The sequence below is a fragment of the Dreissena polymorpha genome, chromosome 1, assembly GCF_020536995.1.
Source record: "Dreissena polymorpha isolate Duluth1 chromosome 1, UMN_Dpol_1.0, whole genome shotgun sequence".
In the NCBI taxonomy this organism is placed as follows: Eukaryota; Metazoa; Mollusca; class Bivalvia; order Myida; family Dreissenidae; genus Dreissena; species Dreissena polymorpha.
This window is the reverse complement of record NC_068355.1, coordinates 32,742,074-32,755,320: the sequence shown is the minus strand read 5'-3', so window position 1 is coordinate 32,755,320 and position 13,247 is coordinate 32,742,074. Positions and strand designations below refer to the sequence as shown.

General features: G+C 35.4%; 1 long non-coding RNA gene across 1 annotated transcript in view; it reads right to left on the bottom strand.

Moving 5' to 3' along the window:
* Positions 1 to 234: 234 nt before the first annotated feature.
* LOC127876019 (uncharacterized) overlaps positions 235 to 13,247 on the bottom strand; it is a 116,980-nt gene continuing 103,967 nt past the window's right edge. The window contains exons 2-3 of the long non-coding RNA XR_008047603.1: positions 474 to 771; positions 235 to 327 (exon numbers count right to left, since the gene is read on the bottom strand). This is a non-coding gene — a long non-coding RNA (uncharacterized LOC127876019). The remainder of the gene's footprint in view (positions 328 to 473; positions 772 to 13,247) is intronic.

Sequence of the window (13,247 nt, the reverse complement as noted above, 5' to 3'; positions counted from 1 at the left end):
GTAATAAAAAATGCAATTTTGTTTCATTTTACTCACATATAACAAAAAAGGTTTAAGGCTTACAGAAGGAAGTTAGTGGTTACAGACACTATGAATTTTAGCGTAGCATAATCAAAATGGTAGATACATACCTGAGTCATTACAAGAGGTTTGCTCTTGTCTTCTCTCCATAATTAAAGGGTTGTATCATCGTAAAGAACACAGACATATTTAGATAAATCATTTTAGAAAAAGACAAGATGTGTTTGTGAAACACAATGTCCCCCTATATGATGTTTGACCTTGTAGGATGACCTTGACCTTGTGAAGGATGACCTTGACCTTGACCTTTCACCACTCAAAATGTGCAGCTGCATGAGATACACATGCATGCCAAATATCAAGTTGCTATCTTCAATATTGCAAAAGTATTCATAAAATAAGCGATTTGGGCCACATCTATTTGACCTCTGACCTTGAAGGATGACCTTGACCTTTCACCACTTAAAATGTGCAGCTCCATGAGATGCACATGCATGCCAAATATCAAGTTGCTATCTTCAATATTGCAAAAGTATTCATAAAATAAGCGATTTGGGCCACATATATTTGACCTCTGACCTTGAAGGATGACCTTGACCTTGACCTTTCACCACTCAAAATGTGCAGCTCCATGAGATACACATGCATGCCAAATATCAAGTTGCTATTTTCAATATTAAAAAAGTATTCATAAAATGAGTGATTTTGGCCACATATATTTGACCTCTGACCTTGAAGGATGACCTTGACCTTGACCTTTCACCACTCAAAATGTGCAGCTCCATGAGATACACATGCATGCCAAATATGAAGTTGCTATCTTCAAAATAGCAAAAGTTATTGCAAAATGTTAAAGTTGGCGCAAACAGACAGACCAACAGACAGACCAACAGACAAAACAACAGACAGGGCAAAAACAATATGTCCCCCACTACTATAGTGGGGGACATAAAAATCAGGTTAAATTGTTCCTAAATAAATTGTTCATAAAATAATTCCACAAGAATGCTTACAATATTTCATCCCAAGAGGTCTAGCTTTACCTTTTTTTGCACATTAATCTATTGCACAATGAATGATGTTACATTCCAACATAAAAGATGGAAGTTTCTCATGAGTAAAACAAAATATTTATGAGAAATAGAACAGGGATTTTTTCCTTCATTTTTTACACATTTTTGTAGTGTCTGTAACTTTTTTTATTGAGTTGCTGTTTTTTAATGGTACAATACAGCACCACCAATTTTGGCCAACTTGGACATCACATGGATACACATGAGCAAATGTATGATTTATACTTTTCCATAATGAAACAACAAAATTATTGCCATATAAACTTGTAAAGGTTACAGACACAACAAAATTTAGAAATGGAAAGTTTGACAAAGAACAAGCTCTCATTCGAATATCTTTGCTAGAAATATGATTTAAATGGTTTAACTACTTATTATAATATACAGTCAAGTTCTAGATGTCAATAAAAGTTATAATTAATATCATTTTGTACACAATGTTGGCATATAACATGAGATTAGTGTTTGAATTTCAGTGTTGAAACAAAACTTCTACTGACGGTATTTTGCTTATAAAATCCATAATATTTTACCGATTTCTTTAATTCAAGAAGCAACATTTGCAGGATAGAATTCTGAATAAAACCAGACCAATAAATGCACAATTTCAGTATGATATTTCGAGAATTCTCTATTTTATATTCAAGCTTTTTTCAAGTGAGACTGCATAACGCTCAAAAATGGCCATTTTTAGAGCTTGTTTCCATGCATATCTCAAGAATGGGTAACACAAATCTCTTGAAATTTTCAGGAAAGTAAGAGAGGTATATGCCAGGCTTACCAATCTTAAATATTGGTTCTTATCGTGTTTACTTTTTCTTTTTCATGCATATAACATGAAAATTCCCTTATGAGCACCAATACCGTGTTTTAGCCGTGAGCGATTTTGGCCACATATATTTGACCCGTGACCTTGAAGGATGACCTTGACCTTAAACTTTCACCACTCAAAATGTGCAACTTCATGAGATACACATGCATGCCAAATATGAAGTTCCTATCTTCAATATAACAAAAGTTATTGCAAAATGTTAAAGTTGGCGCATACAGACCAACAGACCAACAGACAGAGCAAAAACAATATGTCCCCCACTACTATAGTGGGGGACATAAAAACGTACTGATTTAAAGTGAATATTCTAAAAATTATTGGCATTTTATTTTACGTGTAGCAAATTTAACTAAATCTTAAACAAATGCCTTTTTTCCAAACTATATATAATATTAATATTTTGTTAACAAAAAAATAAATTATGTGATAGCATTTTTAAATACAAAGAAATAACTCAAGATTTATCAGATACATGAATGTGACATAATGTCCAAAATAAGTGGGTGGTCGAAGTTATAGGAATTTATGGAACTATCGAAAAAAGAATAACATGAAATATGTAGGGCCTGGGGGTTCAAATATTGTATGCACTAAATTTGTGGCGTCTTTTTAAGCAATTATATAAAGACTTCCTGACCAAAATCAAGGTAATATTACTTTTAAATCATTAACGTATTCGCATACACCAAGAAAGTTGTAGAATATTTGAAGGAAAACATACGCATTTATACGAAAACTTGTGATGTGAAATGTCCAATGGTTACGAAAATTACCGAAAAACAGCATGTCGCGGTTTACAAAAAACAAATGACTGCACCCAAATATTTTAATGTTACTGACTACAACGGGTTGATACATGTATGATTTTGCTTCTCATTTAATAAAGTGACAATATCAAGGCAGACACACTTGAAATATGAAGGATATTCTGTCCTTTGGCCTATGTCTATCAATACAGTGTATATAAATACTATCGGCAACTTCCGAAACCAATCGGAAAATGTTGACAGACACAAAATGTTTTCAAAATTATTTTTTCTGCAAATATTCTACCACATAATGACATTTCTTGTGTATACCAATAAATAAATGATTTTTAAGCAATAGCACGTTGATTTCAATCAGGAACACCGTCTATGACCGTGAAAACTAATATTCCAATCTTTTTGGTTTACAATTTTTGTCAGATAAGTGTTTCGACTTTCTAGAGTGGGTGATTTCAGACTGTTTAATCCAACTAGAAAAGAGCTCTTAAAGTTAGTTAGTCTCATGTAAAGTGACGTAATAAAGAACCACTTTTGGTAAACAACCCAAATGTGACCTCCCTTGTTGGATCATGCTACATTTGATAATGGAGTGACATATACGAGTAATGCCAGTCCAAGGGAGATAACTCAAAATTAAATTTTTTACCAAACTTGTCTGTTTTTCCAGAAATTATTACTTAATTTCACTTCATGGAATTGTAGAAGTTCTTAATGTCTTTATTAAACTGAAATTCATACTGAATATACTTTTAGACATGAACTAAAGTCATGATGTTTGAGGTAAATATATGGAATTTATGAAATACTCATTCAAAATAATTTGACCACATTAATACTGGTGATAAATAACAGGCTTGATAATGAATTGCTTAGAACAACTTGCTTTTATCTGGAATTAATAAATAATTGTCTTAAACTTCAATGTTCAACACAAATTTCCAACACACAGTATCAAATATGGATTTCTTCTCTATTGGGAAAAGACTGCAAAGACATGTACATATTTTCCTGTGGTTTAAAGGCTCCATAAAGGTGACAAATCCAATTATTATGCATATCAACTGGTCTGATTTTTACTGGATTTCAGTTACTCTTGCATAAAAACTGCTAATAAAACAGCTTAGGTACAACGTTGTCAAGAATTATGGAAGATAAACCCATTTCATAATTGGAAGAAATGTTTACATTTTTACAACTAACGTGATGTGTAGCCTCAGAGCGATGACATATGCTAAAAATAGCCGAAAGAAAATTCAATTTTAATTATATTTTAAACAATTTTTAACCAGCAATAAGTAATTTATTAGATCACTACAAACGTTTTAACCATTTAGAAGAGACCTACTTTGTGGGTGATACCCGAAAACGTTAAAAATCATTGTTATATTTTTGGTGACCTGAGTCACTTTCACTTTCTCTTTTCCGAGTAAATAGCGATGTAAATAAACGGATTGTTTGTAAACACAATTGACTTGGAGGACACTTTATTTTTAGCTCAAAACAAGTTGTATTGCTCATTTTTTATTGTAATGTCCAATAGCATATATATATTGTTTTTTGATAACCTTTATAAACAAGGGCTGTTTGTAAAACATGCATGCCCCCCATATGGGCTGTCCATTGTAGTGGCAGCCATTGTGTGAGTACGATTTTTGTCACTGTGACCTTGACCTTTGACCTAGTGACCTGAAAATCAATAGGGGTCATCTGCGAGTCACGATCAATGTACCTATGAAGTGTCATGATCCTAGGCAAAAGCGTTCTTGAGTTATCATCCGAAAATCATTTTACTTTTTCGGGTCACTGTGACCTTGACCTTTGACCTTGTGACCTCAAAATCAATAGGGGTCATCTGCGAGTCATGATCAATCTACCTATGAAGTTTCATGATCCTAGGCGTATGCGTTCTTGAGTTATCATCCGAAAACCATTTTACTATTTCAGGTCACCGTGACCTTGACCTTTGACCTAGTGACCTCAAAAACAATAGGGGTCATCTGCAAGTCATGATCAATCTACCCATGAAGTTTCATTATCCTAGTAGGCGTATGCGTTCTTGAGTTATCATCCAGAAACCATTTTACTATTTCGGGTCACCGTGACCTTGACCTTTGACCTAGTGACCTCAAAATTAATAGGGGTCATCTGCGAGTCATGATCAATCTACCCATGAAGTTTCATGATCCTAGGTGTATGCGTTCTTGAGTTATCATCCGGAAACCATTTTAATATTTCGGGTCACTGTGACCTTGACCTTAAACCTAGTGACCTCAAAATCAATAGGGGTCATCTGCGAGTCATGATCAATCTACCCATGAAGTTTCATGATCCTAAGCGTATGCGTTCTTGAGTTATCATCCGGAAACCATTTTACTATTTCCGGTCACCGTGACCTTGACCTTTGACCTAGTGACCTCAAAATCAATAGGGGTCATCTGCGAGTCATGATCAATGTACCTATAAAGTTTCATGATTCTAGCCCCAAGCGTTCTTGAGTTATCATACGACAACCACCTGGTGGACGGACCGACCGACCGACCTACCGACCGACCGACCGACCGACATGAGCAAAGCAATATACCCCCTCTTCTTCGAAGGGGGGCATAATAAACAAGGGCTGTTTGTAAAACATGCATGCCCCCCATATGGGCTCTCAGTCGTAGTGACAGCCATTGTGTGAATATGTTTTTTGTCACAGTGACCTTGACCTTTGACCTAGTGACCTGAAAATCAATAGGGGTCATCTTCGAGTCATGATCATTGTACCTATGAAGTTTCATGATCCTAGCCATAAGCGTTCTTGAGTTATCATCAGGAAGCCATTTTACTATTTCAGGTCACCATGACCTTGACCTTTGAACTAGTGACCTGAAAATCAATAGGGGTTATCTGCCAGTCATGATTTATGTACCTTTGAAGTTTCATGATCCTAGCCATAAGCGTTCTTGAGTTATCATCAGGAAGCCATTTTACTATTTCAGGTCACCATGACCTTGACCTTTGAACTAGTGACCTGAAAATCAATAGGGGTTATCTGCCAGTCATGATTTATGTACCTTTGAAGTTTCATGATCATAGGCATAAGCGTTTTTCAGTTATCATCCGGAAACCATTTCACTATTTCGGATCACCGTGACCTTGACCTTTGACCTAGTGACCTGAAAATCAATAGGGGTCATCTGCCAGTCATGATCAATGTACCTATGAAGCTTCATGATCCTAGCCATAAGAGTTCTTGAGTTATCATCCGGAAACCATTTTACTATTTTGGGTCACCGTGACCTTGACCTTTGACCTAGTGACCTGAAAATCAATGGAAGTCATTTGCGAGTCATGATCAATGTACCTATGAAGTTTCATGATCCTAGGCATAAGCGTTCTTGAGTTATCATCCGGAAACCATTTTACTATTTGGGATCACGGTGACCTTGACCTTTGACCTAGTGACCTGAAAATCAATAGGGGTCATCTGCAAGTCATGATCAATCTACCTATCAAGTTTCATGATCCTAGGCCCAAGCGTTCTTGAGTTATCATCTGACAACCACCTGGTGGACGGACCGACAGACCGACCGACAGACCGACCGACTGACATGAGCAAAGCAATATACCCCCTCTTCTTCGAAGGGGGGCTTAAATATGAAAAAAATATTTAAAAATCGGTAAATAATTACGGATCTTCACCTTTATAGAGCCTTTAAAGGAAGCTGTCAAGAGCCAAAAGTGGTACTTGAAATGACAGGCAACACACATTTGACAGCAGACAATGACTTATCACAATATCCCATACCTTAGAACTTAAACCACAGTTCAGCACGCAATCTGTGATTCAGCTGCATGCCACTGAGGCTGTGGCTGTTATTGAAATATAGTTAAACTTACCTGACAAGACTTGGCTTGTAATTCTTGACTTGACAACTATCCCAGCCGCAGTCAATTCCACCTCAACAAGTTGGAGGTCAGTACAGGTCCAGTGGCTGACTTGAGTTCAATTCCTGCTGCTCACTAAACAACTATTCCAACTTAAGTCACTTCCACAAAGACATGATGGAGGTACGTACATGTCTAGTGTCTTGCTTAAGTTCTGTTACCATTACTCTCTAGACAACTATTCCAACCAGTCAGTGTCACCTTGACAATTTGGACCTTGTCAGTAGATTTCCAGGTTCTGATTTCAATTCAATTATTAATTCTGCTGCTCAATAGAAACTATAACAACTACACTCACTTCCACATGGACAGGAATCGAGGTAACTAGATGTCCTGTGTCTTGCTAGAATTCCATTTATTCTCAATACCCACAGAACATCTTTCACTGGCTGATCAATCTGTCTTCCATACATCAACTGTGAATATACAAAAACAAAAATAAATGAAATAATGCATCTGATTTTTGTAAGTAAAATTATTTGTAAAGAAATCCATTTTGTTCTCTACGTACTAAGTAGACCTACTGTTAGGGCAAAAAAGTGCACCTAAAAGATAAGCAGGCTTTTGCAAAAATTCATACCTGTATCTATTTATATTCTTTATTACTGTGAAACCATTATTATTCGTCAGACATTAATTTTCGTCTTTTTCGTCCTTTGACCGATGGACGAATTCAAGATCCTAACGAACAATCATGTCACATATTTGAAACAAATAAGACTGAATTACCTTAGGCATGAGGCATTTAAATCCAGCGTAATCCACGCATATACACAGGGCTCGAAATTAGCACTCGCACACTCGCAAAATGCGAGTAAAAAAAGATTTTTTGCAAGTAAAGAAATAGTGAAAAAAAAACGAGTTATATTGCTAAATGCGTTCGACGGCGTGAACACTAAAGCGTAGGTCAATGTTTTGAACGTCAGCATACCCATATGCGGAAGCGCGCACCTTGTTTGTAGACTGGTATACTTATAGTACAGATACCCGGATGGTATTGATACAAAGAACATGGAACAGTCTACTATTCACACTCAAGTTAAATCCGGTTTTGACACAAAGGGGTGTACATTATACAGTGTACTGACAACTGACATTTCCTGTAAAACACGAATGCAATAAGGCTGTATCGAATGCGTCGACTTCGTTTAGGTAGAATAGTGTTGATTAGCGCTAATTGTTAACAACTTTATTACCCATTGTGTGTATTGTGTTTTTCAGGGGTGTTGCCGATTATACAGCCAACAAGCGGCGAATCCGGATTAAAGACAATACTATTAAACGCAATTAAAATATGACGATGTGTGATCAACACCTGACTGAAATATATTCTGCGCTTTTATTACAAATTAATAAAGAACATATTGATTTGTGTTTGGTTGTTTGGTTTTAACTGCATCTACTATTTTTGTACATATACATAAAAACCCATACCTTTGGTTTTTTTATAACTCGTAAACGGTTATTCAGTCCCACTTATCTGCTAATCATAACAAAGAACGTGTCAATGACATAAAATAATAAGGGACAGTTACTATCACCTGAAATAACAGACTTGTTAATTGGCATATGCCAAACAAGGCCCACCTCCTGCAAGTGACTACCAAGTGTCACCCCTCTTTTCCCAGCACGATTTTTTCGCAACCGCGTATTACATGTATTACAAACATTACAAACAAAAATCATGAATCATTTGAAATCATGAATCATAGAATAAAACAAGAGCTGTCAGAGGACAGCGCGCTCGACTATTCGAGTGCTTGACATTATAACGTAAGCCATCATGGGGAAATGGTTCATATTCAATAATTTATTAGACAATATTTCAAAAAAAAAAAAGGAAAAAAAAAATTTTTTTGGGGGGGTAGGGGGGGTTGAGAGGGGGGTATAATGTGGGGTGTGGTCATTCATTATTAGACAATCTTTCAAAAATAAAAAAAGGAAAAAAAAAATTGGGGGGGGGGGGGGGGGGGTAGGGGGGGTGAGAGAAGGGGGATATAATGTGGGGTGGGGTCATTAATTAGATGATCTTTCAAAAATAAAAAAAGGAAAAAAAAATGTTTGGGGTGGGGGGGTGGGGGGGTGGGGGGATGGGGGGGGTGGGGGGGGTGGGGGGGCAGGGATTCTGGGTTGGGGCGTGGGGTATTGTTTGGGTGGTATCCATTGTGGTATTCAGGTAAGTGTTGTTTTGTCAAAGTATTAATAAAATCTGATCATAAATAAAGAAGTTATGGCAATTTAAGCAAAATGTTCAATTATCTAAGTATAAAATCGACCATAATTCTGTCAAAATGCTTGATACAGTTGTCTGCTCTTGTTTATAGGTTGCGGTCATGTTGGTAAACAAGTATGCAACATATGAAAGCAATATGTCAAAGGACAATGAAAATATTTGGGGTAGAATGCAAACTTTAACATTTGCTGCATATTCTAAGTAGAAAAGGGGCCATAATCATTACAAAGTGCTTGATAGAGTTGTCTGCTCTTGTTTATAGGTTGGGGTCATGTTGGTAAAGAAGTGCAAAATATGAAAGCAATATGTCAAGGGACATTGAAAGTATTTGGGTAATACGCAAACTTTAACATTTGTACGCCCACGCAAACGCCAACGCAAACGCCAACGCAAACGCCAACGACAACGCCGATGCCGGGGTGAGTAGGATAGCTCCACTATATATATTTCATATATAATAGTCGAGCTAAAAAATGTTCCAAATCGTATTGTGTTGAGTGTTTTTTTTTCCAAATGTTTGAATAGCTCAATTAAATAAGATTTAAATTAATGGACACCAATTGTTGAAGACATTACTAGGTGAACTAGATTTTGACCACAATTGACTCTAATTCAGACATAGCCTTTATAATGACAAGATGAACATTCTGGACCAAGTTTCAATAAGATTGAACATTTAACAAGCAAATTAGTTGAATTTATATCCCCGCCAATATGCTTCTGGACACAAAAGTGTTATATTTGACACTAAAAAAGCATTTTTTCAAGATACAAAGAGCCTTAACTCCCTTATTATTAGATGATTTACAATGCATCATCGTGCATCATCCTCTTATTGATATACATACCCATACCAAGTTTCAATGAAATCCGTCAAAGCACTTCCAAGATATGGCTCTGGACACACAAAAAAAGCATTTTTTCAAGATACAAAGGGCCATAACTCCGTTATTAACAGATTGTTTACAATGCCATTTGGCATGCATCATGATGTGCGTCAAATGCTGTTGCAATCTATTTGCACATAACAGAGTAATGGCATTTTTTTACTTGAAAATAAGCACAATTTTCAGGGTTTTTTTTTGCCTGATTTTATAGCCGAAATTCGGCTATGTTCCCAATCCCAAAAAGTATACTTTTTTCCCAAAATGTGGCAAAAAATTCCCAATTGCCAAAAAAAAAATATATTTTTATTTTTTTTATTTTTTTTTTGAAAGAAGTCTTATGTGTATTTTATCTCAATTTTAATTCAATTACATCTAACAAAGTATTATATGATTTTTTTTCTTTTAATTTGAATGAATTTATTTTCCCAATTTCATGAAAATGCGGATAAAATTCCCAATTCCAAAGCCATGGGCTATCTTTCCAAAAAGTGGAAAAAAAACCTGATTTTGTGTTTGGAGCGAAATCTTGGAACTGCTTGTGCAGATTTCATTCAAACTGTACATATTGATAAGAGGATGGAAAAGGTGAAATTGTCACTCAAACAATTGGTCAATAATGGAGTTATGGCCACTTTTTACATATACAAATACATGTTTATATTGGTATTTCAACTGCTTTTTGGATTTCATTGAACCTTTATTTAAGTGTATCAATGTATGAATCTAAAGCAGTAGTTGTTTATAGAATTTGGCGTTGCAAGCAAGTGTGATATCAATTTAACAAATGTGCTTGTTTATTTACATTTTTATCCAAGAATAACAACAAAATCAATAACATAATGAACACAAATTATACTACTCTATATTCATGAAACAAAAATATGATTGATTCAAGTTAGAATCAACAGTTGACTTTTTTCAACAATTTTCCACATTAAAATTCAATTTTTTTGTATTATCAGTATTCAAGACTATTAATCACTAAAACCAAAATCCTCACTTTTAAATCATATGATGTGTCAATCTCCACGCAGAGTTGTCGTTCCTTGCTCTCACATACAATTCTGCATAAGGCTCAGCACACCATTTTGTCTACCAAATAGCTAAAACTGAACAAACGCATACAATGTATATTTGAGTGGATATTTAAGATCGCATGCATTTAATTAAGAAAAATGACTTTTAAATGTACGATAAATCGTGCAAAAACTTGTGAGTTTTCATGCAGCTCTTTGAAACTATTTTATTGCCCATTTACACAGATGTAATCATTCCACGCACTTCACAAATGTAAACAATTGTACATATTTTTTATTGAGTGACGTTAGGCATTGCTTCGACGTTTTTATGTATGTTGGTTTCTTAACATAAAAAAACATATCAATTTTATAATAATTAATTAAGACTGATATAAGATATCATGGTATGAGATGGTTTTCTTTAATGCAGTTAATGCAATGTAACTGTCGTGCAAGAGATTGTTTAGTATACTGTAACCTCAATGATGAACGCTTGGAATGATCATGACATGAATGAGACGCTTTCAAAACAATAGTCCGTTCTGAGCCCAACACAGAGGTGAATGTAATGTGACCGTCGTGCAAGAGATCGATGATGTGTGCCTATAATAATATGCTGTGTGCTTGCCAAAGTATGCTGTTTGTTTGTGATGGTATGCTGTGTGTTTGTGATGGACTATGCTGTGTGTTTGTAGTGTTTTATACAGGAAGGAAAAAGGGCGTGGTGCAAAATTTCAAAAAAGGGCACTTTAGCGCGCGACATCCATAAAAAGGGCACACATATATCTGTATAGTGACTTAATAACAAGCTTTGTTACACACAAACATTGTATGTATAGTTTTGAGATTTATTGTTGAATAATTAAACCAACAAAATCCAGAATGTATATTTTATTATGTGTTTTATATTTTCATGTAGTAAAAAAAAACAATATTAAACACCATACAGGCCCGTACCCAGGCCATGGGCCCAGGGGCCCGGGCCCCCCCAGCTGGCTGTCGAACTATGATTTTTTTTAATAATCGGCCCACTGCAATTTTTTCTCTCGTGCAAGGGCCCACTGTACACTTTCCCTCAAAACAAAAGAGCTGCTATGTTTTATTGTCCCTGATAAACAAGGGGATTAACGCTCGCCAATCAAGATAAGCCTCTAGGCAATGTTTTCTTATCGCCTTGTACACACATCCCCGATCAGTCCCCCAATGTGATCATGAATGCTTCATCTATGGATAGTTGATATAACATGCATTTTGATACGTGCAGCGAATGGAAGCAACTGCTACAGGAGTTCGTAGACTATGGTCTGATAATTGCCGACGCAAGTTATTTTCCTTCTTTGAGAAGGCCCTAGACGTATTTTTCCATTCTAAAAGTTTAAAAAAAAATTGAAACATTTTATTGGGAGTTTTTAGGTCCCAATATATACTTTTTGCATTGAGAATAGGGCCCTGCATTTGAACCGGAACAAAAACACTGACAAAGGTATTAAACTTAGTATTTATAATTTTTGAAAGGAAATCACTGAAAAAGACTACGATGAGATAGTTAACATGTTTGTTTAAAAGAAAAACAGATTCATAAATTTGCCGAGCAATAGATAACAATTTGGCAGAATTCAGTATTTAATATAATTGAGTACCGATAATTGAGTAATATCAACCTACCGGTATTAATGGCTCATTCGTAAATAATGAAAATTGAAACAACAAATCGATCTCATTATATAAGTTAACCTGATCCAGTGTAGAAAAATACTGTATAATTAAATTATCTCTTTCCTTGAATTTGTTTGAAAACAGTAAACTATGTAAAATTGATTATTTAAGACATTCATTATTTCCCCCAAAAATTATGCGTTTCGCGCATTTTTTCCCTCAAAAATGGCAAGGTCTTACCAAAAAAATCAGATTAAAAAAACCCTTTGATGTTATTGATTTGTGAAAAAAATGGTGGAAGCAATACGAGAGTTGATGTGGATAATCGTCAGTTTAAACCTGTAAGTTTCGGAAATCTAAAGCTTTTAATATTGTTGTGAAGTCACACCAATGTTTAAAGCTTGGGACTTCCGAACTGTGCTGATTTACTTGTTATATTCCATTAATTCATATCACAAAATACGTTTTTTATAAGCATTAAAATTCACTTTGCAAAGTGCCAAATTAAAAAAGTATATATATAGGGAGGGGGGACCCCTCCCAAACCCTCCCCGGTTGGGCCCCCCCAGTAAAAAAATCCTGGGTACGGCCCTGCCATAGGATATATATCTTATACAAACTATAGCTTTTCAAAGAAGTCTTAGAATACTGTTAAATGAGTTACCCTCTTAAACAATTATTTGTATTTAAAACGTTACACACATTGCACAAACAAATCCTTTATATGCATCTTAAATGGAGATTCACAAACACTAACACTTTGTTGAATAGTCAGAAAGTTCTGCGTAATGTCATTGTTTTCATGACCACGTGTTGTATTGTGTACATT